Here is a 25,217-nt window from a genome sequence, read left to right on the forward strand (position 1 = left end):
AGTGCAAGGCTTCCAGCTGGAGAGCTCGTAACCTAGCAACCAACCGATTGCAAGACTAGAACTGTAACTAACCTTCAGGACTCACAGCGGCCATCTTGGATCTTCTCTTCTTGATTCTTCCTTTGAAATAAGCGCAAGATTACTCTGCAAACCTTCTTCCAGTTTGGGCTTTGCTGTCTCCACTGAGGATATCTCTTTGCTTTTCTCATGCACTTCTTTGATTTGACTTGGCAAGTTTGTGTGGTCATGACAGTAACAGAACATGTCTCCGTAGTTGGCTGAATTTAAATAAAGATCCTCATCTTCAAAGACAATATAGTGTTCTAACTCAGACAACATTGCATTAAAAGTATCAATATCCCACTCATCAGAATGTAACATGGGTAAAATGACTTCACCCATGGTTATTTTGAATATATATGGAATCTGCTGAATCTAGGTGGGGCCGAAGAAATCAATGACAACTTTATCCCAAACAATTCCATCCTTTACCTGCACACCTGAAATGTTCACAGGGCACAAGTCTTTTGTCAGTCTATAGGAAGAATGAAGTGTCAGCACCTCCTCGACCAGTTCTGTGGCCGAACGTTCTGGGAGATAGTTGCCATTGATTAACAAGAAATAGACAGTCACAAATCCAATCCAAAGAAAAAAACCAACTAATCAAGGCTAAAGGAATCCAAATGTATATCCAAGATGGAGCCAAATAAGAACATTTTAGCCGTGAAAAGAAAACACAAACATTCATAGGTGGAGTGTCTGAGATAGTGGAAGAGTCAAAACAGTGTGATGAAAGTCATCTGTACCCACAAAATAACCAGAGCTGGTCTGTCAAAGATTAGGAGCCACTGATGGTATTAGAGAACTGGTAGAGTCACCAAGGGCTGGATGTGTAGAAACCAAATTATCAACATAAGATATTGAAGGAAGTACAGTACTCGTGACTATATTGTGGCTGGTGTTTGCAGAGGGAATTGCTAACTTATGTGAGTCCGGGAGCCCCACCAGCTGGGGAGCAACAATTTTGGTGGTGCTCACATGCTGTAGAGGAATTTCCTGCATGAGGAAAGTTAGGGAACTACCAAAAACTCCTTCTGGCCTACTCTTCAGTATCGGTCACATGATGTCATTTGACATGTTCATTGAAGGCAAAAAGATTCTCTTTGAAACCAGCAAGTGTTTGCAAAATTACAGTTTGTGTACCTTGTATGCCAAGGTCTGGCACAGGAGAACTGTATGCTGGGCCGAACTCCTCGACCTTCTGTCTGATGAGGTCCCCGATGTGTGGGGTCCAGCTGGAAGACTCTGGCTTCTCCTTGATTCCAGCAGAGGCAGATGTCTTCAACTGGTCACTTGCATGCAAGTCACAGAAGTGTTACAGATCCTGTAAGACAGCAAAATGATCAGTCACATCCAAGGGTGTGGCAGCTCTCACATTGAGTGGACCATCAAGGACTGGAACATACATATCTATGCCAAAGAGGACCTGGTATAGAGTCCACTTCCCCATAGATTGTTTTGGGAGATTATTAAGCGAATGTTGGACGCCATGGAGGTGATGGATCCAACTACATCTTGATAACCCAAGCTGTCAAGAACTGCTTTAAGTCACAGTTCATTCTTTCCACAATATATGTTAAAGAATAATGCACATGTACCCCTACCAAAGCCAGGGAGTCCTGGTACGCTTTGAAAGCAAAAGCAGGGCCCTGGTCTGCGTGGAAAATACTGCATGCATATGTCCCGACAAAGACTTGCAGATCTTTAATGATAGTTCAAGTGCCAACCGAAAGTTGTGGCCACCCCAGAGGAATCTAGAGAAAGAATCAACTGCAAGAAGGATACATTTAAATGCACCATCCAAATTAAGAGGATCAGCATGGCCTAAATAAATGCAGCCAAAATATTTGTTCAAAATTAACAGGCATGTCTGCAGTGTGCATGCTACTGTGGAGCATTTAATCTGTTGACAGATGTCACAACAAAGGACATATTTATTTCCCTGTGTGTATAAGCCATGCCACCAATAACTCTGCTGTAGCAGACAAATTGTAGGCCCCACACTAGCATGAGCAGAAGCAACACCTTCATGCACAGCTTTTACTAAAACTAGCCTGAGGTCTAAGTTGGGAATCATCCAATCACCAACTTCAGGAAATGTAACATAGGGTATATTATGTTCACTCAAATGGATTGTATATAAAGGTGGAAAGCCCTTAGGTAAGGTAGTGCTGTTGCTTGGAGTATTTATTGCTGCCAGAATATCTTTGTCAATGCATGTTGTGAATGTGTAATCACAGCTACAGTAGCAGTTGCAAATGCTGATTTACCTCCAAATTCCCTACCGCTTGTGTTCCCACATGTTGATCTATGTATGACATGAGACTGTGGCAACCTGTCTTTGAGGTCTGCCACCTTCACCCAAAGCATCTTGTGCTTGAAACTATTACCTTTAGAGTCCTTGAAATGATTCTACTTCCAATAATGCAAATTGCCACTAAAGGACAGAATACAATAATAATAATCACACACTATGAGTGTGTGGAATCCAGGATTCGTATTTTCCAGTGTGAAAATCAGAACTTTCAATTCATCTAACTGTGCAGTACCATTCCCTAGGGATTGTGTGTGTTTTCTTTGGTTGGAATTTATCATCCAACATAACACCAAGAACAGAAGCACACGCAGCGCAATACCGGTGCTTTGTCCCTCTAGCAGGTTGAGCTGAACCATCAGTGTAAACTATAAATGTATACTGTTCAAGGGACAAAATATAAGTGGGCATGGGGTGAACATGCTCATATTGCAAAAAGTATTGTGTCTGCATTGGCGGGTCAAAGACAAAGTCTGCATCAGTGACATTAAATAATATTGTCCACTGAATCCATCTAGGATGCAGGGCTTTATCATTTGGAATGCTAGTTTTCGTGACAGCCTCTAAGACTGGAATTGGTGTAACAACCATTATGCGTTTTCCCTGTGCAAGAAACCATTCTTTTAGGATGGCTATCTGCACAGCAGTCAGAAGTTTCTCAGTGGAACCAAAATGCATTTCCACATTGGAATATAAATGTAATTTATATGGAATCAGCACCGTTTCATCCTCATTGAAGGGAATGTAAGTAAACCCAATGACACTCTCAGTTATACGGATGAAAAGGTTTGTAGTGCTGACACATGTATGTAAATGTTGTGTGACAAGTAAGCCAGATTGTAGTGATCTGTGTATGTCAGTGTGGTCAGATGTCCAAAGTGAACTGGAAAAATATGAATGTATTAATTCATACAATGGTTTTATGCATTGAGCATAGTCAGGAATGTATGTCTTGCCACAATTAAGGAAACCTAAAACTGATTTGTAGTTTCCAAAGAGTATTAGGTGGTTGTAGGAGTCCACACTTTTCTAAGAAGTGAGGAGCAAAGCTTTTGCCTTTATTTGTGTGTTCGTATCCTAAGAATATGACACTGAAAAATGCAATGGGAGAATTTGTAAAGTTACATTTGTAGCCAACAGCAGCAAACTGCAAAATAATGCGGTCCACTCTGGCTAAGTGTGTGTCCAACACATTGTCCGTTAGACAGATATGATCTACATAAGACAATGTGTCTGAGTCAATATCATGAAGAATTTACACTATGCAGGCATCAAACAGTCCACAAGAGTTCTTGTACCCAATAGCCAGGCATGTAAAAGTGACACTGGAAGCCAAGCACGGAGAAGGCAGTTAAGTCCCTACTGTAGGGCACTAGAATTTAACTGGAAAAAATGTTGTAAACATCCATGGTTGTTTTGTATTTTTTACAGACAATATTGTTAATAAGAGCAGTACTGTGTGTTTTGTATTACAAATGTCTGTGTATGACTATTCAAGTGTCTTTAGTGTAAGACAATTCTATATGAAGGGTCTGGTTTCAAAACAGGAAAAAGTGGATTGTTTATTTGGGAGATACAGGGTTCAGTCACTCCCTGGCACTCTAACTGAGATTGGCTATCCATAACGGGTACTTTTGCATCCATTTTAATAGGATATTTTGGTTGTGCTTCCAGGCTGGACCTTAAGGGGATTATATGATAAGGAGAGTCCTTATCCCAGACTACATGATTGCGGTGTAATGCTGGGGCTGCATAAGGTTGTTTGGTTTCCTCAGGGACAAGGACAGAGAAAGAAGGAAGGATCACTAATTCACCCTGAGGGGAAGATCAGACAAACTCTGGAGGCCAAATGATCCCCTGCAAAGAGAATATCTGAGGATAATGTTTAATTATCCCAAAAATACCACAAATAGCGTGTAGAATGTCATCCTGAATTTAAATGTCTAAATTATAGAGTTGATCGGAAGGAGAAACATGCCTATCTGTGGTTTCAACCGTCACGTATTGATCAGTTGCTTTCACTGCCAGAAACCCCTGGAGAGTCTAATGAACCATGGTGACCTCTGCCGCTCTGTTGAGGAGAGTCACCGCCCATGTCCCGTTCAGGAGAAGGGTTCGCAGGATTTGGGACATGTTTTGTAGTTATAGCCGCAACCTTTTTCTTTTGAAACGTGGTTTGTAGTGAGGTTTTGTCCTCCTGTTTGATCTTCACATCAGACAAGCATTGTGAGTCCTTTTTCTGTTTCATGTGCTCCTCCTGTCTTCTACCAGACCTTCCTCCTCTCTCATACTTTGTGTCAGATGAGTCCTGGAGGGAACAAGAAGGATGGATATCAGTGTTCTGATATATGTCTGGGGTGTTAATCTGTGTGCAATCGCGCAAATTATACTGTTTCTCAGAGGTCAACGGTGGAGGAGAACTTCCTTGAGATTAGCCTTTCCTTTAGATTTATTTTTGTCCCATTTTTTTTTTTAACAAACTCTGGGTTCTGTTTGGTCGTGTCCTTGCTTGTGCTAGGTTTGTCAAGTGGTGATCTGGTCCCCAAATTATTGCGACCAAGTGAAGTATAAACTTCAGGTATAATAGCAGCTTATGTTGCCGATCGGCAGCAGCGACCATGGTGATCCTCTGATGTGTAGCCAGAGCTGCAGCTTCACATCTGATGTTTGATAGAATAATTTCAGAAACAATAGGAAAACTTCCCATTAATTTCATACCAAAATCTAGGGCCAGGTTGGCCCCATCCTCATCCTGGACTTGCTTCAGGCCGTCCGGTAACAGCGCCAAAGACGGCATGCCGTAAGTTAGGGTATAGACGGTTGCAAAGACTGTTCCCTATGTGTTACAGTCCACTGTCTGTGGTACCATCCCTTGTGGTAAACACATAGTTAATATTCTATGCTTGTCCTGTGGACCTGTTACAGGAAACACAGCCTCAATCTGGTCTATTTTTTGGGCAATACAAAAGGGAATTTCCTTGAGAACTGTGGGTACTATACCCATAATTGCATTGATAATCACAGGACTAATTATCGGAGCAGCAGGCAACTGTGTCACACCCGTTGCTGCCTCATTCAGTAGCAGCCATCAAAGTGCAGGTACCAAACTGACCTAGGCATCTGTAGAGTTGAACAAGGTTACTGTTTAACTGTTGAAGATCAGCAACAGCCAAGTGCATAACCAGCTAAGGCTGGCCTAGTGGCCCCTTCATTACTAAGGGGTATCAATCGCACTAGGGCACATACGCATTCTAGTGCGCAGTAATGTGTAAGTGGTATTTCCAAGAGTGCATATGCCCTGTAGACATTATGTGGTGCAATATTAGTGTATTCATGAAAATGATTAGTATTAACATCCACAGCTGGATAGTTAACCCAAGAATAAAAAACTTCCATTCGGAAGCCAGTGTATGTCTCAAACAAAAAAATAAAATCAATACCTGCATTAGTGAGGTCGTGAAACGTGACATGTTGATATACAGCCAGCTTGCAGTTTATTGCAATTTGAACCAGTTGTGGTGAAGCTGCCATCTTAAAAACAGAAGTGGTAACAAAGCGGTAACACCAAAAATGGGTAATCCTTTTAAATGTTTAAACAACCACCTGCATTAAAAACAATGTGGAGGATAAATCCCACACACCATGGACATCTCTGTTAAAGGTGTGAGGGCACTATGAATTCTGAGGAGTATTACTTAAGTAACCCATTATATAAGTACCAGACACATCGTTGATAGCAACATGTTGCGCCGGGATTCTATTTTTGCAGGACTGTGCCCTGGGACAGCAGAATGCCAGAATTCAGGGGCTGTGCCACATCTGCCAAATTAGTACTGTCAAAACAAAATACCTAGCTAACTCACAGTGCCTTACTTGCACTCCTAATCTCACAGAGTGGCATGCAGTTTTGGCAACCCAAAAAGAATGACACTCTATCCTTCTCTCAGGGAACCGAGGTGAAACAGGTCAGTTCTTTCAATGCATTATCTCAGTAATACATATCCATAGCAACAGTAAAAAAAGACACAATTAAAGCACACAATATATTATTGCAACTAATGCAGTCTATTATGAAGCAAATTAGATGTGATTACCTTACTCCCAATCATTATAAAAATTAAATCTAGTGGTCTATGCCTGGTATGCACATCCTGAAATATTTCAGCAGCAAAAGACACACCACCGCGCAGTCTCATATCTGAACAAACCAACATGAGTTGAAAAGGTAGTAGTGTACCTGCTGTTCTTGTCTAACTCAACGTTATTCAGATTGAGGCAGGAAAATATTTTGTCTTGGTTCAATTGCAACACGAATGCGCACCGCTCCACTGCTGGTGTTTTTTGTACTACTACTATGGGTGAAACCCATGGTGTGGAACCTGTGGAGCATTCAATCATATCATGTTTTAAGGGAGCTTCAAACTCATTTCCTACAACTTCTTGTAGATGGGAAGCAACTCTGCTTTGTCACTGAGCAACAGAGTTAATATCTTCATTGATATGAAGCTGTACTTTCATTTTCTTGAGTTTTCCCAGGCCATGGAACAGGAATTGGCTCAAAACCTCTGATTGAACATGAAGGTTGTGTAGTTGAGGGATATTAGTTCCATGTGAGCAGCAGTGGCAAAACTGAGTAGATAAGCACTCAATGAAGTCCACTCTAGAACATAGATGGTGGCTAGCACCGATAACGTTTTGGATTGCAATATTGTAGCTGACCCCACATGTGCACCCTGCCTCCTGGTGGATATCATAAGTGCACATTCACCTTCTTTGCTGGAAGTGACTTTGAAGAACCTTTGCACGATGAACTTGATGATGATTGATTTTGCCTGATTTCTATTTGTCGAAGCTGTTATTGCTTTTTGTTTTTATTGGCGTGGCACGAATGCTACTGGAACATTCTCACAGCCATTTTCTCATGCCATTTTGACACATTTGAGTTTTCCTTGCTTGGCCCGGCACAGACCTATGAAGTGGTTCTCTCTTCTACAACCTTTGCAAACCTGTCCCATGGCGGGACATTTACCTTTGTGGGGAAATGAAAATCCACACCGGAAGCATCATTTTGTTTTCTTTGAAGATGTTGACCTGCATGTGCCTCTTTATCGTTGTGTTTGCTTTTTGCAGTCATTGCTGATTCACGGTGTGCCGTTCCTGCTTCCATGCCAGCAGCTTGTCAATCTGCATGTTCTTCTGCTCTTGCAGCCATCAGCATGTTCTCTAGACTGTGGGCTGATTACCTTTCATAGTTGACATGTGGCATTGGATTGAACTTGACCTCTAGTGCTTCTTTCACTTTTTGATATGATTTTGCAGTAGTCTGTGAGATTTTCTTTAGCACTTCTTTCACGCCATCACCTGAAAGTTTTTTTTCAAATATTTGAAGATTTTCTAGTCATTTTCTTTCTCTTGTGCATTTTTGAAGTCATCAAATGTTTCAATCCATGCAGCCCACCTGGCACCAATGTTTTGCTTTTTAGAAGTGTTGATGGTGGTGGCTTTAGGAACACGGTTGCATTATATTTTGCACTCCCTTCTGCCACCAGTGAGAGCATGTGCTGTTCAAACAGCTTTCACCACACAGAGTGGGACTGACATCTTCTGCAAGCAGAGGTCACAGGAGGAATGTGCATCGCTGGGTGGTTAAATTGCCCTTGATGGTGAGTAAATTTTCTGTTTTTCGTACCTTGTTGATGCGATTGATATTTCTTGCTGCATCTGAATAATCATTCCGTATTTAATGCAGAGTATAGCATCCTTATCGCCCATCTCCACTGCAGTTTTGGTGGGCATTTTGGAATGTGCTACTTTGCAAGGTCTTCTATATCTTCCGCAGCTGTGCAAGGGCTGGAGCAGAGCTTTGACTCCACAAGTGCCAATCGCAGAACACTCTACATTGATTCTGGCCACACGTGGCACACACATGCAGATTGCAGTATTGTTGCAAACTCTCAGGGAGAGATGTTTGGCCTTTTCGGGCACGTATCTTCTACTTGTCACCAATTGTAGCATCTTCCCCATTCATGGAGCATACTTATAAAATATACCACACAGGAGCTGCATTAAAAAGTTACTTTATTACTCAGCATACACTAACGTACTGTGCATTACATCATAACTTTCAGTTAACCACACCTTAACATCTCCCATCCATCGTGTACTTCCTGTTTGGAGTCCATCCAGAACCACAACGGTTCTAATGTGCATACTTTCAAGATGCTACACATGACTCAGAAATAGCACTTTAAAGATGGTCACATGCACATATTAATGTTCATCACTAGCTAATGTTCACTAAAGTTCGGCCTTAGTTGACCTGTCCAACTGAGCATTAACTGAGCCTGATAGTCAAATCCATCTAATCTTTGTAAGTGCTCAATAACTGCTCAACTCCAGATAAAAAAAAGAAAAAGTTCCATTGTTAACAACATCACTAATAATGCTGATTCACATACTTACCCTATCAACTTCGAGAATTATGTTCTTGAACACAGTTTTCCACTGTTATTCCCCATTTCTCAGGGCAGATGTTAGAATGCGTTGGTATTCCTGCATCTTGGAATTAGTTACCACCGGAAAAAGTCTGGGTGCTGGTATTCTTATACTATTTTACCTGAATTAAGTGCTCAACTTTTTTTCTGAAAAAAAAATGAGTCTTCAGCAAAGCTACTGTCTTAGGATTTGATTATGAGTGCCCTGGAAGCAAAGTGTTGTTTATTGCACTCAATAAAATCTCCTCTGGATCCACAGAATTTGGAATCTGTTTGGTGTAATATGTTAAACTGTTCCAAGTTGTTGGTGTAGATCATAGAGATGTTGCTGCTTACTGCACCAAAATGACAATGTGACAATAAATACAGTAACTTTTCACCTTTTAAATTCCAGCAGGTTTGACCTTCCATATTTACTTTATGGCTCTTTGTATAAGACAGTGTAGTGTTGTCAGACCCAAAGAGATGGATAAGAGACACTAAACAAATCAACCAGAATGAACTGTCCTCACTATGACTGAGAAGCCTCACACCCTTGCATGAAATGCAGAAAGTAGGAGAGCTAATCTCGCACTTCAGCTAGACAATGACTGACATCATGGATAAGGTGGCACCACAGTAGTCTAAAAGACAACAAAACTAAGTGTTCCATCTCCAGTACAACCAAAATGTAAATAAAGAAAAGAGGAAAAGGAAACTAGCTGAGGGAAGATGGAGACAAGGGCCATCCTGCCTACATCTAATCCAACTGTGAGATTTAAGAAACACCTAAAAGGATTGAGCATGGAATGCTAATGACTCATTCTTGAGATATCAACTTGACAATGCCAAAACTATCCAGGCAAACATTTTTACATCCTCATGTGCCAAACAAATGCTGACACTACCACTACACTCAGTGACACTTCCTCTGAAACATGTGCAAAGTTCTCCTCCTTTTTGGCTGAGAAGATGAGAAAAAATTAAAGCTCTAGTGCTACTTGATATCAATAGAACTTCATTGAACGCCATGCCTTCCTCCAAAGAGGAGCATGGGCACTAACCAGATAGTTCTAATTCCCAAGCAACCCACAAAGACCAAAGAACAGTGGTACAGGGAGCAAATTTGAAACTCTCAGTAAAGCTGGTGTCTGGGCAGTTATAGAATTACTGAAACTCTCCTCACACTTCACCAACCCATTACCCTCAACACACTCAACACTCACAGTAGATCTCCATCATCTTCTTCCCTGCTCTTCACCAAGATAGACCATGCATCTTTTACCCAAGGCAGAGTCCCCAACTGCCTGAAAATTAGTAGGGGTGTGTGGAATTTTGAATTCTCACAGTGGAATTGGAGGAATTCAGTAATATCACATTACTCTTGTAATGCGGAACTATTAAATAAATTCCGCTGCTCCTCTCCACTGGCAGAATTAATCCTTCAGCATCAACACTACTAAAACTAACGGTGTAGAACTTGGACCCCCAGTGAACACAACCAATTGGATGAAAGCTATATTTTATTTTTCGGAGCAGCAACTGAGGTGCATTTGGATTGGTTGCAGCAACTCACATCATAATATTTGCTACCATGAACTATTGTGAGTGGTCCATAGGACTGAATGTTACCCATTTCTATTGGCTGTGAGGCCCCAGAGGCTTATCGAAGTCAGCAGCCGAAAGATCCTGGTGGTCCATTTGACTGGTTGCTGCCAGCGGGTAGATTTCTCCAATGGGGGCTCACTCTTAAACTCAAACAGGTCTGTCATTCTTTTTAATTTGCATATCCACTCTTCCACTAGCATGTGTCCCCACCATTTATGCAGTACACTGAGCTCATTCACCTCTCCCTCAGTAGGAATGGAAATTGTCATGCTTAATTTTTATTTCCAAACGCAGCTGCTTGAAGCGATAGTGAACGGTGGGCCTCCCCAGGGGTATTACAGGCAATATAGCAACTACTGGGGCATTTGAATTGAAGTCTTGGCCTAAATCAAGAATATTATTGGGGTCAGGATGGAATTGACAAAGTGGGTAATCAGCTGTGGGCTGATGTGCAGGTGCCTAGTCTTCTTAGAATTAGGCAATACGCTCCCCTCTCTCCTCTTCTTCTTTGTCAGTAACTTCATTACACATCTGAGGTGCTTCCACCAACCTGCCGGGGGCCTGTGTCACTATGCAAATATGTATTTTTTAGCCCCATGCACAGGCATAAATTCAGGTGCTCAAGCATCTCCCATACATGACCTCTGCTCACGCACATGCACATGCCAGTGAGTCAATAAGATGTGAGGACTGGAGGTTACATATTGCTGGGAACAGATGATTGTTGTCTAATCTGCCATTGCCTGAAGCAGAAGCCAGAGTGTCCAGTAGTGCTTCTAGGTTAGTGAGGGCTGATTTATGCCATTGAGAGAGGTATCTCATGAGGTGATGTAATTTTGCTCTTTTTAAACTTTAATCTTTCCTATTCATTCCCTGCAACGGAGAGTTAATGTTCCAGGAATGCGTTTCTGACTCGTCAGTCTCTGTGAGCTCAGACCACCCAGGCATCAGGCACTGTCTGTGAATATACAGAGAGGAGCTGCTGGCTGGATGGGGCAAGAGAGGAGCCTCTAATTTGCAAGTGTCCTGCTTGTGCAGGGCCATTTGACACATTTGTCACAACCTCTCTTAAACAGAAATATATCAATGTCTTTCAAAATTATAATGCAGAGTCACTCAACTGCAATGGAAATTAAAGTAATTTCAGTAAGACTTCTATACGAAAATGTACTATTTTGTGTCTGAGCTGCACAACAAGGCTGCAGAGTGGAGAGATCTTGAAGGCAACAGAGCTTTCAGTGCAGCTGTTACATTATTTGTTGACCTTGTCTGTCTCATAAAGGAGTAGATGGGTGTTTCTCTTTCCATAGCTGTTGAAGGTGGTGCCATAGAAGTGAACTGGTCATCTTTCTGCACTGTGTACACTGATGTGGTATAGCCTGTGTTAAATACAAAGTGTGCACAGAACTCCACAGAATCTCTCAGAGTTTTGAAGGAACTCTGCGGAATTCTGTGGAGTACAACTCTGTGAGTTCTGCCCACCACTAAAAACTAGGCAAGTGAGTTATGGGTGTTTTTATAGCAGGCGAGTCACCCATGAGGTTAAACTGGCTCCCTGCAACAGGTGTATAAGGCCAGCCCTGGGGGCTTTCTCCAAAAGCCTGGTCTTTAGCTTCTTGCAAAAGTGAAGAAGAGAGGAGGAGGCCTTGATGTGTTCTGGGAGATGGCTCCAAGGTTTGAGGGCCACGTACGAGAAGGCTCAGCCCCCTGCTCTCTTTTGTGTGTGTGTGGGATGTGTGCTGGTGAGAGACTGACAGAGTGGTGGTATCTGGAATGTGGGTAGAAGTGAATGCGGCTGTTCATGTGGGCAGAATCAGGGTTGTGGAGAGCTTTGTAAGTGTGGGTCAGAAGCTTAAAGTGTGTGAGCTTGTATATTGACAGCCAGTGAAGTTCCTTGAGATGTGGTGTGGTATGATGTGGGCTTGGCATGGGAGTTTAAGGACTAGTCTGGCTGCTGTGTTTTGCATGATCTACAGTCTCCTTGTGAGCTAGTTGGGAATCCCTGCTACAGGGTGTTTCTACAGGCTACTCTGTTGGAATGAGGTCTTGAGTGATCATTTTTCTGGTGTTGTCTGGTAGCCACTTGAGGATTTTTGTCAGCATCCTTAGTGTATTGAAGCAGGTCAAGACCACTGCATTGTCTTGGGCTCTCATGTCCTGCTTGTTGTTGATAATGATTCAGAATTTTCTCACTTGTGAGGAGGGCATGGGGGTGTGACCAAGGTCTGTGGCCTACCAGATGGAGTCCCCAGCGAGACATTTTTACCGAAGGCTACCACCTCATTCTTGTCCAAGTTCAATTTGAGGTAATTGGATTTCATTCGGGTGGCCACTTTTTGTTCCTGGTGTTGGGTGTTTTGTCTGAGGAGGCCAGCATCAACTGCATGTTGTCAACATAAGTGAGGTTGTTTATGCTGTGAGGTCATAAGACATCAGCCAGTTGGTTCATGTAGATGTTGAAGAGCACTGGCCTGAGCAAGGAGCTCTCCAAATGTCTGCAAATAAGATATTGTGTTTCAGAGGCATGGGGGCATGTTGACGGTTTGGGAAGGAGAAGATCCATTCAAGGGCTAATCCCTTGATGCCTGCTTCAGGTAGTCATTGATTAGGATGGAGAAAGAGACACTGGTGAAGGCTGGTGATAGGTCTAGAAGGATGAGGGCTGCAATTCCCTCTTTGTCAAGGATCATTCAAATATCCTTCATTGCTGCTATAAGGGCAGTTTCCATGCCCTGGTTGGGAATTTTGATTGTGTGAATTCAAAAAGCTGGTGCTTGGCAAAGTGGTCAGAGAAGCACTTTGTTTATGGCTTTTTCCAGAACTCTGTTTTAGTAGGGAAGGAAGGATATTGGTCGGTAACTGTCAAGCTTAGTTGGGTCAGCCAAGGGTTTCATTAGTAGGATATTGATGGCTGTGTTTTTCCATGGTTCCGAGAAGGTGGCTCGCTCACAGGGAATGTTCCTTTGTGTAAGGCATTTTAGAAGCAGGGTTCCACCAGGACCACAGAGTGCATGGTCTTTATGATTGTTTGTATTTTCGTCTGTGCTAATGGTGTCCCATGTAATGATAGTGTTGACTTTGTTCACCAATGAGAGATTTCTGGAGAGGGCCAGGAGATCTGGTTGCAGCGGAAAGTTGGTGTATATGGTTGCAATTTTTTCTGAGAAAGCAACTTAAGAGGTACGTGCACAGATCTTGTGATGGGTTGCCAGTTGTAGGTGTGGTAAAGTCTTTGACAACTGCAAAGATTTATTCGCTGTTGTTGGAGCTGTTGCTTATTCGTTCAACTAGGGCCTTCCTCTTGGTTTCTCTGATGAGCGCTGGTGGTGCCTCCTCTGGGTTGCTTTGAAGGAGTCTTTTTCTAGTTTCCCTTTGCCGGTTCTCCATTTCCATTCCAGTTGTTTGCAGTGTGGCTTGGTCATTTTCAGTCTCCTGTGTGCCAGATGGCTTGTTTTCTAGTTTTTTCTGTATTGCTTCATTTAATGGGGCCAGTGTCAGCACAGTTGGTGATCCACTTGCTGAAGTTCTTGATGTCACATGCCAGGATGCCTATGGGTTCTGGTTTGTTATCGCACAGTGTGGTCACCCAGTCTGCGCTATTAGGTTGTTCCAGTGTCTACATTCTGGGCCCACTGTGGGGGCTCTTATGGGTTGATGGATGTTGATTGTAAAACTGACTTAGGTTGTTGTCTGTCCTGTTGATGAGTCTTGAGGTGTTGATTATTGATGGTTCTGATATTTTGCAAAAATCTGCACCCAACTAATTAAATTGGCAGGTTCCTCATCCCACCCACACAAGGTGAGCATGGGAGTCCCTTCATCCCACACTTTTCAACTTTATATGGAGCTGCTGACTAAGGTTCTCCATCACTCAAATCTGGTGTACCAACTATTCGCAAATGACACTCAATGTCATCTAAAAATATCCACCCTGCAAGACATTATCCTTCTCCACAATGTGCTGCCAAAGGTCCAAGCCTGAATAACCCAGAAACACCTCAACCTCAAAGACCCTGAAGATGGAATTCCTTCTTATATCTCTCCCTCACACAAGTAGCTTACATGCCATCAAAGGTAAACTGGTCATCATCAAAACAACAAAATCTCCAGGGATAAAACCTGAACATGCAAGATCACATCAAGGTATTTACACCTAGTGCTCTATTGCATCTCAGGGCCTGAGTCTCAAAGGGCCTCCACACTAATGGCAGAGGCCCTACAGTAATGGCAGTGGGGCCCGCACTCATTGGAGGGACCTGAACTCGTGACATAACCTGCACAATGGGACAATGCAGTACGGGGTTCCGCCATGAGTGCAGGGCCCCCGCCACGAGTGCAGAGGCACTTTGTCAATCAGAACCCTTGTCTCTTCAGGAAGGTCAAACCATTCATCTCTCTACTACATTTCAAGAATGCAGTCGAAACCCTCGTCATATCCTTGGAATTGCTACTGGAACACTGAAAGCTTACCTCGCTCCTCTCAAGGGAACTCTCAGTGCTGCAGCCAGGCCGATAACTGGGACTAGAAACATAATCACATTACTCCCTCTCTATTATTCTCTAGTGGCTTCCCATCAAAGCTAGAAGCATGCTCAAGATATCCTAACTCATAAAGCTTTACCCCAAATACTAGCGTGCAGCCCCACCATTTCAGGAGTTAGTCAATCACTGTGAAGCTGTATCTGGAACTGGCAATATTTAAGAAAAAAAGGCGCTGCACTCACACCTTATCTGGGGCAGCCCTCAGAACTTTCAACCCTCTTCCACCTGAGATTCGCACCAACCCATCTGCTATCACATTCAAGAAGGAGATCTTGATGAACAGTTTCCTCCCCCAAGTATGTATCAGTAAGCAGGTGAACCTGGTTCAATTTGCTCCCCATGATCTAGAAGAGAGGCATGATTCTTGCATTAGCGCCCTCTCATCTGGCAAACTGCATGGAGTGAGTTTTCATGGCTCGCTTGGTGCTCTCCCTAAGTCAAAGAACATGGGTCGAGGAGTACATTTCTTGATGGTCTGCGCATGAATCAATACAGATGAGGAGGATGTTACTTATGTTTTACAAAGATTACAATGGACTCCGTGTATTGTGTGATCGAAGTTAAAAACTAGAAAAATAAAGCTACAATGGGCACATGTGCAGACACATGATCCCTTGTATTAAATTACAGCTTTTTGTTTTTAGTGCTAGTTTTTAAAGATGACACTCAATGCTAGAAGTGTGTGTAGATAACCAGACTCTATATGACTGTGATTTATAAAGGACATCACATTACACACACCAGTGTAATTCTTGACAAGCATTATCCGATCAGGGCCACACACAATTTTCTAAAAAAAATAAAGGTACTGGTGCTTAGAAAGGCAGCTACACACCCACTATGCCATTCTTACAACTTGGAATGATTTTCTTTTACTGCCATTTTAAAAATTGTGACGTCCGATCCTTGTAGATATTTTCTCGTACAAGAGATTCACTTGAAACCTGAATTGAGAACCTTAGGAACTTCTTAATCTTGACTTGCGATGCTTAACATCGGGTGCAGGGTTTGAACAAGCCCACCCCTAGTGTGTCAGCCCTTATTGTGGACAGATTAGGGTTACTATATTGTGCCTGATATTACACTTCTTTATTAGTTTACACCTTCTAGCTTTGCACGTAACATAGAATACTCCTCCATCTTTCCTAAAGCCATCACTATCTTCTGTTCTCTCTTCCTCTCCCCACCGAATCACATGTTAAGTTTGCGCTTCTTTTATTCAGACATTAAAACACATTTTTGATCTGGAAAAAAGAGAAGTGGAGTGGAAGAAATCACGATTGTAAATGTATAAAGGGCAAAGCTTAAATCTTTATCATTGTTGCTCCACTGCCTTCTAAAGTTATTACGTAGAAGTCACACGTACGATATTCATTAGCACTTAATAATGCACTCGGAGCAGATTCGTATCTGACATCTAATTCGGGGCTTTGGCAACTTCTGTTACACAGGTAAAAATATAATTAAGCCGAAATCACTGTTATTCCGCATTTATTTCACCCCACGTTGTTGAATCAGATGTAGGCAGTATCTGTTCCCAGTCTCTCTGTTTGCATACTTTTCTCTGGCCCAGACATCCATACCACACACAAACCTGTCACTCTGAGTAATACATAAAGCAGCACAATAAGCTAAAGCAAACAACCAATGTTTGACCAGCTCGCCAGACACAAATTTCCTACTGTTCATAATTACATTATGTACACTGAGGTTTGAATGTGTACTGCAATGGCATTGGGTTGCATTACACTTTTTGATGCTGTCAAATTTAAGAGGCTGCTGAGTGCGACAGAGACAAATGTTTGTTGACGGGATTCTGTTTTTCTTCTGGTGGAAATGGACGTTGCAATTTTCTGTTTTTCGTGGAGGAGGATCTATTCCAGGAGAGACAGACACGGAAAACCTACGCCAATATATCACAACAATTTATTTAACTAACATATCTAATCTTCTCATTCACATTTATGTTTATATTATCACTGTTATTATTTTGGTTGTACAGAAACGTGTCCGATGGCAGCTAGAAGTTTACTACCATAGTCATCATCACTGTAGACAGATAGCCAAACAGTGGAGAAATTTGCTAATGTTGACGCTGGAGCAAATATGTGCTTACCAAATCGTCTTAGTGATGCTTAGTTTTTCTCCAAGATGCATTTTTTCATGCAAAAATAAAGAACTTGTAGGATAATTGCATCACCAAGCCTGGATTTAAGAAGACTGTTTGTTTTCAGATTGGCTACATTTGGCAGGAATTGAATGAGAAGGGAAGGCTGATTGACTTAAATAACACCATAAGTTGAAACAAGCAATGGCAATGCCAATAGATCTGGCTTTAAATCAATGCTGCGTGGTAATATGAAACATTACAAGGAGATAGCGTGAGAATAGCTATGCATTTGTGTGGAAGCAAAGAACTGTAGAATAATATTGGTTACGTTAAATGGTCAAGCTATCAAGCCAGACTTAGAAATCCATGCAGGTTAATGATTTCCCTCCTTCCATTCTGCAGCTTCCTAATAGCATTACAATGTTTGGTGTGCCACTGGTCATACATGCTAAGATAGGTGGATGAATAAACAAACTGATTACAGCTGTGTGGAGGCCCAGTACGTTTGTGTGGAAGCACACAACCTCTGCCCAATCAAAACATGTACTCCTGTCTCCCATTATGTCGGCGAAGCCCAAGCCTTTCTCCTTATGAATCTCACATAACTGTTTGGTGACAACTGTGTTATCAAACAAGGCCATAAAAAGGAGGCTTGGTCTGTTTTGGCTAACCAGAGCCTTGCCTTATGAGATCAGCATAGTTTTTGTACTTTCCAATGTGCTCTCAATTGTCCATCAACAAGATAGAATAGAAGACAGGTTTCTCTTGGTGCCCATTTGTAATTCAACATTTAAAGGAAGTATATCTGCCTGTAGTTATGGGTTTCCATTGTGGAGGGAAATATCAAATTAGGTCCATTGATTTGAGAAATGACCACAAACACTTTTATACAATTGTCCAGTAACAACAATGTTATGTATGTTTTCATTCCTGGGCTTTGGCCTCCAGTAATGGACTCATTGTGGAATTCCTGTTGAGAATATGTAAGTGTACTGTGTTCAGGGCATTCTGGCCCTTGGATACAGTACAGTGGACTGTACCTGATCACCTCTGAGAAACTAACAACAATGCAGCTGACCGCAGTGGAAACACTATCAGAGCTCTTCAAAATGCCTGTGCTTTGTCCATAAATAGTACAACCCAACAGCTCCCACTTCCTTCTGGCCCTACCCATCCATAGGCCAGATGGGTGAGTACAAGATGATCAACCTTCATTTTAATATTTGTTAATGTTCCTTCACTAATGTGGAAATTTCACAGAAATCCAATATACAGGCAACTAGTAAAAACTCGCTTTTTGGTTTTTGCCCATCACATCTGCAGCTTTATGTGGTTGGACAGTCTAGCCCCTAAGATGATTCACTCCACAAGGCCTGATATGTAGGTGTTTGTAACAAACCCATTCACACACAAACATAAATGACCACCCACATAGAGCAGAAAAGCTGCCTCTAAGTAGCAAGCAGAATAATAACTTCCTTGCTAACAAAATCCTGTGGTTGCCTTTTAATAAGTCTATTCCACTAATTATTTAGGAAACAAAAACATCATCAGAAAAATAGCTTAGAGAATTAATTGTTTACTGTTGAGATTAGAGTACAACTTATGGATCAAGGCAAGTGTCCCAGGCCCTTCCTTACAAATGGAAGCACATGACGGGTGAGGAGGCCAAGGATCACTATTGGTGTAAATCCTCTATGAGCCATGACCATCCACCAGTAGAAATCACTAGTAAAGAGAGAAGAAACAACCATCAAACAATCCCTTTCCATGGCCTGACCACTTATTTATGCCAGACAACTCACCTCAGTGTGGCTTTGACCCTTATTAGGAAAGGATGTTGGTGTAGGTACAGGGACCTTTGCACACCTGAAGCATGTCTCTTGGATTCAGCTTATGCTTCTTGGCTGCCCCTGTCATGACACAGACTACCTCCTCCGTGACCAAGACAGGTGGAAATCTTGCAGACACTATCTTCTTTTTCTCTGCTCATTGAAAGTTACAGGACTGCTGAGCAGCACTGACTCGGCTCAGGGGTTCTTTACTCCTTACTGCTGCAGACTGGCGACCAAGCAATCATCACTGCACCTAATAAAAGTGAGACCCCAATGGCTGCCATCTTCCCTTCCCCTGTATTGGAGATTGGATGAGTGAGATTATGCTTGTTCTAGAGGCTGGTGGTGCCTCACTCCGAGACATCACCAATCGCTGCTACTGAATTGACTTTCAAGAAATTCCTGGTGCTCATAAGGCTGCTTGCTCTGTAATGGTGCTCATGTATAACACTCTTATACCTTGGGGCTGAGTTCACACTATGTATAAAACTAAAAAGGAATAGCCCCCATGTCACTTCTCAGACCCCATTCCTGCCTATATTCTAAAACATGTTAGTAAGGTACTGTGGCCATTCTGACTTAACTTCATCAACTCATCACTAGAAACCAGATACATCTCATTCCTCCTCAAAATTAGGCAAGTGAAACCCTACTAATGAAACTATTCAATAATTTCCACACTACCTCCACCTTCCCCTTCTTAGCCAAAGATATACAGGGAGTGCAGAATTATTAGGCAAGTTGTATTTTTGAGGATTAATTTTATTATTGAACAACAACCATGTTCTCAATGAACCCAAAAAACTCATTAATATCAAAGCTGAATATTTTTGGAAGTAGTTTTTAGTTTGTTTTTAGTTTTAGCTATGTTAGGGGGATATCTGTGTGTGCAGGTGACTATCACTGTGCATAATTATTAGGCAACTTAACAAAAAAAAAAATATACCCATTTCAATTATTTATTATTACCAGTGAAACCAATATAACATCTCAACATTCACAAATATACATTTCTGACATTCAAAAACAAAACAAAAACAAATCAGTGACCAATATAGCCACCTTTCTTTGCAAGGACACTCAAAAGCCTGCCATCCATGGATTCTGTCAGTGTTTTGATCTGTTCACCATCAACATTGCGTGCAGCAGCAACCACAGCCTCCCAGACACTGTTCAGAGAGGTGTACTGTTTTCCCTCCTTGTAAATCTCACATTTGATGATGGACCACAGGTTCTCAATGGGGTTCAGATCAGGTGAACAAGGAGGCCATGTCATTAGATTTCCTTCTTTTATACCCTTTCTTGCCAGCCACGCTGTGGAGTACTTGGACGCGTGTGATGGAGCATTGTCCTGCATGAAAATCATGTTTTTCTTGAAGGATGCAGACTTCTTCCTGTACCACTGCTTGAAGAAGGTGTCTTCTAGGAACTGGCAGTAGGACTGGGAGTTGAGCTTGACTCCATCCTCAACCCGAAAAGGCCCCACTAGCTCATCTTTGATGATACCAGCCCAAACCAGTACTCCACCTCCACCTTGCTGGCGTCTGAGTCGGACTGGAGCTCTCTGCCCTTTACCGATCCAGCCACGGGCCCATCCATCTGGCCCATCAAGACTCACTCTCATTTCATCAGTCCATAAAACCTTAGAAAAATCAGTCTTGAGATATTTCTTGGCCCAGTCTTGACGTTTCTGCTTGTGTGTCTTGTTCAGTGGTGGTCGTCTTTCAGCCTTTCTTACCTTGGCCATGTCTCTGAGTATTGCACACCTTGTGCTTTTGGGCACTCCAGTGATGTTGCAGCTCTGAAATATGGCCAAACTGGTGGCAAGTGGCATCGTGGCAGCTGCACGCTTGACTTTTCTCAGTTCATGGGCAGTTATTTTGCACCTTGGTTTTTCCACACGCTTCTTGCGACCCTGTTGACTATTTTGAATGAAACACTTGATTGTTCAATGATCACGCTTCAGAAGCTTTGCAATTTTAAGAGTGCTGCATCCCTCTGCAAGATATCTCACTATTTTTTACTTTTCTGAGCCTGTCAAGTCCTTCTTTTGACCCATTTTGCCAAAGGAAAGGAAGTTGCCTAATAATTATGCACACCTGATATAGGGTGTTGATGTCATTAGACACACCCCTTCTCATTACAGAGATGCACATCACCTAATATGCTTAATTGGTAGTAGGCTTTCGAGCCTATACAGCTTGGAGTAAGACAACATGCATAAAGAGGATGATGTGGTCAAAATACTCATTTGCCTAATAATTCTGCACTCCCTGTAGAAAGTTGTGTGGATGTGCAACCAAAACTTTAACGCAATGAAAGCAAACTAATCAGTGATCACTAATCACGCTTCAGAGCAAGACATAGTATGTAAACCTCTATCCTCAAATTATACACATCACCGTTTAAATCATGGATTATGGAGAATGCTGCTTCCTCTTGCTCCTGTACTTGAAAGTGCCTTTCAACATGGTCACCCCCCACCACTAATAAAAACCCTCAAAACCAGAATGCGGCCTCAAAGGCCCAGTCCTCAGTTGGTTCACTTCCTTTTTAGATAACCAAGGCCAATATGTCAAAACAGTCAGCACCTTCTCAGAAACAACACAACAGCATCAAGGAGTTCCCCAAGGCTCCATACTTTTGCCCATGCGCTTTAACATTTGTTCTACAAAATGTACTAAACTTAGAAGCAACGAGTTGTCTAGAAGTAAAAATTATTATTATTAGTGTTTTCAAAATTGCACAACTATGGTAACAATCACGATAATAAATCATGTGTTATTGTTAATTATAAGAAAATTTGTGCATTACAAGCACATAACCAGTATTGCGGAAATTGAGAATCTCTCTGTATTGGACTAAAAGATTGGATGGAAGAAGGTTTTTGGGTCAATCAGCTAATAACCAGCTACTTCTGGAGCATAAATGAAATGTTAGCAGCTTGATTTGTTGCAAATGGATTTATTTCCAGAATTAATCTGAGGTGACAGAAACAAAGATGGCAATTCAAGAGTACATACTTGTCAGAGTCACCAGATCCTCGGGGTCTGCGCACGTTCCCAACACGTCCACCACTGAACAGCTCTAAGACTCTGATAGATAAATCACAGAGGCTAAGAGAGTTCAAGAGGAGAAGAGGGGATTAGGAAGGGGGCAGCTGGGAAGGAGACCCGTGGGAAGCAAAAGATTAAACAACACAACATCAGATTCAAAACCCACATTTAGATTCATAAAGACTCTCTGTTGGATCTATGGTTCAATGATACTTGGAACATGAAATAATACTCAATTGAGTTCCAGAATTCTATGACACTCGGAACATGAAATAACACCCTGTTTAGCCTGTAATTCAGTGATACTTGAAACATGAAATATACACACTGTTGAGCCTAGAGTTCAGTGATACTCGGAACATGAAATAACACTCTGTTGAGTCTAGAGTTCAGTGATACCCGGAATATGAAATAACACTCTGTTGAGTCTAGAGTTCAGTGATACTCGGAACATGAAATAACACTCTGTTGAGTCAAGAGTTCAGTGATACTTGAAACATGAAATAACACTCTGTTGAGTCTAGAGTTCAGTGATACTCGGAAGATGAAATAACACCTAAAACTAAGAAAACATGAATGGTCTAGAACTAGACTCTAATTAGACCTTACTAAATCTAGATACCTGGAAAAGAATCAAAAATGGTTAGTACAATGTTTCATATAGAATTTTCATGAATTGAAAACATACTGTTCTAGGGATACTAGAACCTTCCTGAATAATGTCCCAAAACAAACACAGCCACATTACATGAGGATAAGATTCTCCAAACATTCCTTGGAAAACAATAGGAATTGTACTAGAGACCCTACATGTACATGTACATAGAATACAATATCCAGAATTCTAGCACAATAGAACTTTAGAATGTCAGAACATAGATTGCGCACATCGCAGATTTCCACAAGAGTCCTGTAAATGTCATGAAATAGTTGCGCACAATGAATAACAAGAATTAAGCATAGGAAACAAATTGCGCATTTTACCAATTTGAAGGCAGCTTTGTAAATGCCAGAAAATGGTTGCGCGCAATGAATATCTTGATTTATACACAAGTAAAGAATCGCACTTCTTGCCGATTCAAATGCAACCTGCAAAATGTCGGAAAAAGGGTTGCGCACAATGAATACCAAGGGTTAATCACGAAAAGCGAATTGCGCGTCTTGCCAATTTAAATGCAATCTTGTAAATGTCAGAGAATGGTTGCGTACAATGAATATCATGAATAGTACATGAGTCAAGAATCGCACGTCTTGCCTATTCGAAAGCAACCTTGTAAATAACCGAAAATGGTTGCGCACAATGAATAACAAGGGTTAAACATGAAAAGCAAATCGCACGTCTTGCCGATTCGAATGCCCCCATAAAACTGCCAAGGAATGGTAGCGCACATTGAATATCATGAAGTACGCACAAGGAAAGAATCACGCGTCTTGCCGATTCGAATGCCACCATAAAACTGCCCAGGAAATGGTAGCGCACAGTGAGCATCAAGAGTTAAATCACTAGGAAAACGAATTGCGCGTCTTGCCGATTCGAAGGCCACCATGTAAATGTAAAAAAATTGGTAACGCACAATGAATATCCAGTTGGTGCCAGACCTGATGTCAGCAATCCGCCATCCCACAGGAATCCCCCCTCAAGTGCAGGTGCTGTCAGTGCTCCATTTCCTTGCAAGTGGGTCTTTTCAAACAACAGTGGCCATAGCATCAGGGATGTCCCAGCCTATGTTTTCCAACGTATTGTCCAGAGTGTTGTCTGCGCTTCTGAAACACATGCGGAGCTACATCGTTTTTCCGCAGGTGGAGGATTTGCCTACAGTGAAAGGTGATTTCTATGCCCTGGGACACATCCCCAACATCATAGGTGCCATTGATGGGACCCATGTGGCTTTGGTCCCCCCCCCCACAGGAGTGAACAGGTGTACAGAAACCGGAAGAGTTTTCATTCCATGAATGTACAGATGGTATGTTTGGCAGACCAGTACATCACCCATGTGAATGCCATGTTCAACCTGTACCTCAGCCTATCCCACGCACACCTACAGACCAGCATTCACACACGTCAACACACAAGGGAAGCTCAGGAAACATAAGCACCACATATCCCACAGGCACTCACGCAAGCATCACACACATGCAGACACACCAACATCCACTGCCTCCGCTGTGTCCCCCTCCTCTTCATCTCCCTCCTCCCTCCCAGTCTCGTCTACACTAACACCTGCATGCACTACCTCTACAGCCACTACGTCCCTCTCCAGCATACCCACCACCACACCCAGCTCACATGCAGTCACCACCCCCACTACCATTCACACGTCCCCTGTGTCCTCTCCCAGTGTGTCTGTGATGCCCCCTCCCAAGATACACAAATGCAGGCACACACCCACCCAACAGCCATCCACCTCACGACAACCTCCAGCGCATGCACTTTCACCCAAAGTCAGCAAACTTACACCTCCTGCAACCACCACCTCTTCCTCCACTCCCAAACGCCCTCCAGCTACCCGTCCCAGTGTGTCCAAAAAACATTTCCTGTCCAACCTTGACTTCTTTCCCACACCTTCCCCACCCCGTCCGTCTCCTAGGTCCCGAACTAGCACCTCAGCCACAACATCTCCGGGACCAGTGGTGGCTGTAGTCACCGGAATCTGGAGTGCACCGGCCACCAGGGCAGCCAGTGTGGCACGGAGCCACAGCACAGACAGTCCCCCACCTGTGAAGCATCAGAAGTTGGCCACTGCCCGGCGGGAGAGGGGGAAGACTCCAGCCACCAAAGCCGCTCCCAGGGGTCCCGGTGGGAGTGTGGAGTCAGCTGTGACACCTTCCAAGGTGGGGAAGGGCCACAAGAAACCCGGCAAGTCTGGGAAGAGCAGCACGGCGGAGAAGACCGCCATCATCCCCGCTGCCCCGCAGGCCACCGCCAGCACAGGCCCAGCTGCCCAGGACAGGACTGCCAGCACAAGCCCAGATGCCCAGGACAGGACTGCCAGCACAAGCCCAACTGCCCAGGACAGGACCACCAGCACGAGCCCACCTGCCCAGGAGGGGCCCGCCAGCAACAGCCCACCTGCCCAGGAGGCCACCGCCAGCACAAGCCCCGCTGGGCCATGAAGGACCGCCAGCAAAAGCCCCGCTGGGCCATGAAGGACCGCCAACCAAAGCCCTGCTGGGCCATGAAGGACTGCCAGGAAAAGCCCTGCTGTGCCATGAAGGACT

This window comes from Pleurodeles waltl, chromosome 3_1 (genome assembly GCF_031143425.1).
Source record: "Pleurodeles waltl isolate 20211129_DDA chromosome 3_1, aPleWal1.hap1.20221129, whole genome shotgun sequence".
Classification (NCBI taxonomy): Eukaryota; Metazoa; Chordata; class Amphibia; order Caudata; family Salamandridae; genus Pleurodeles; species Pleurodeles waltl.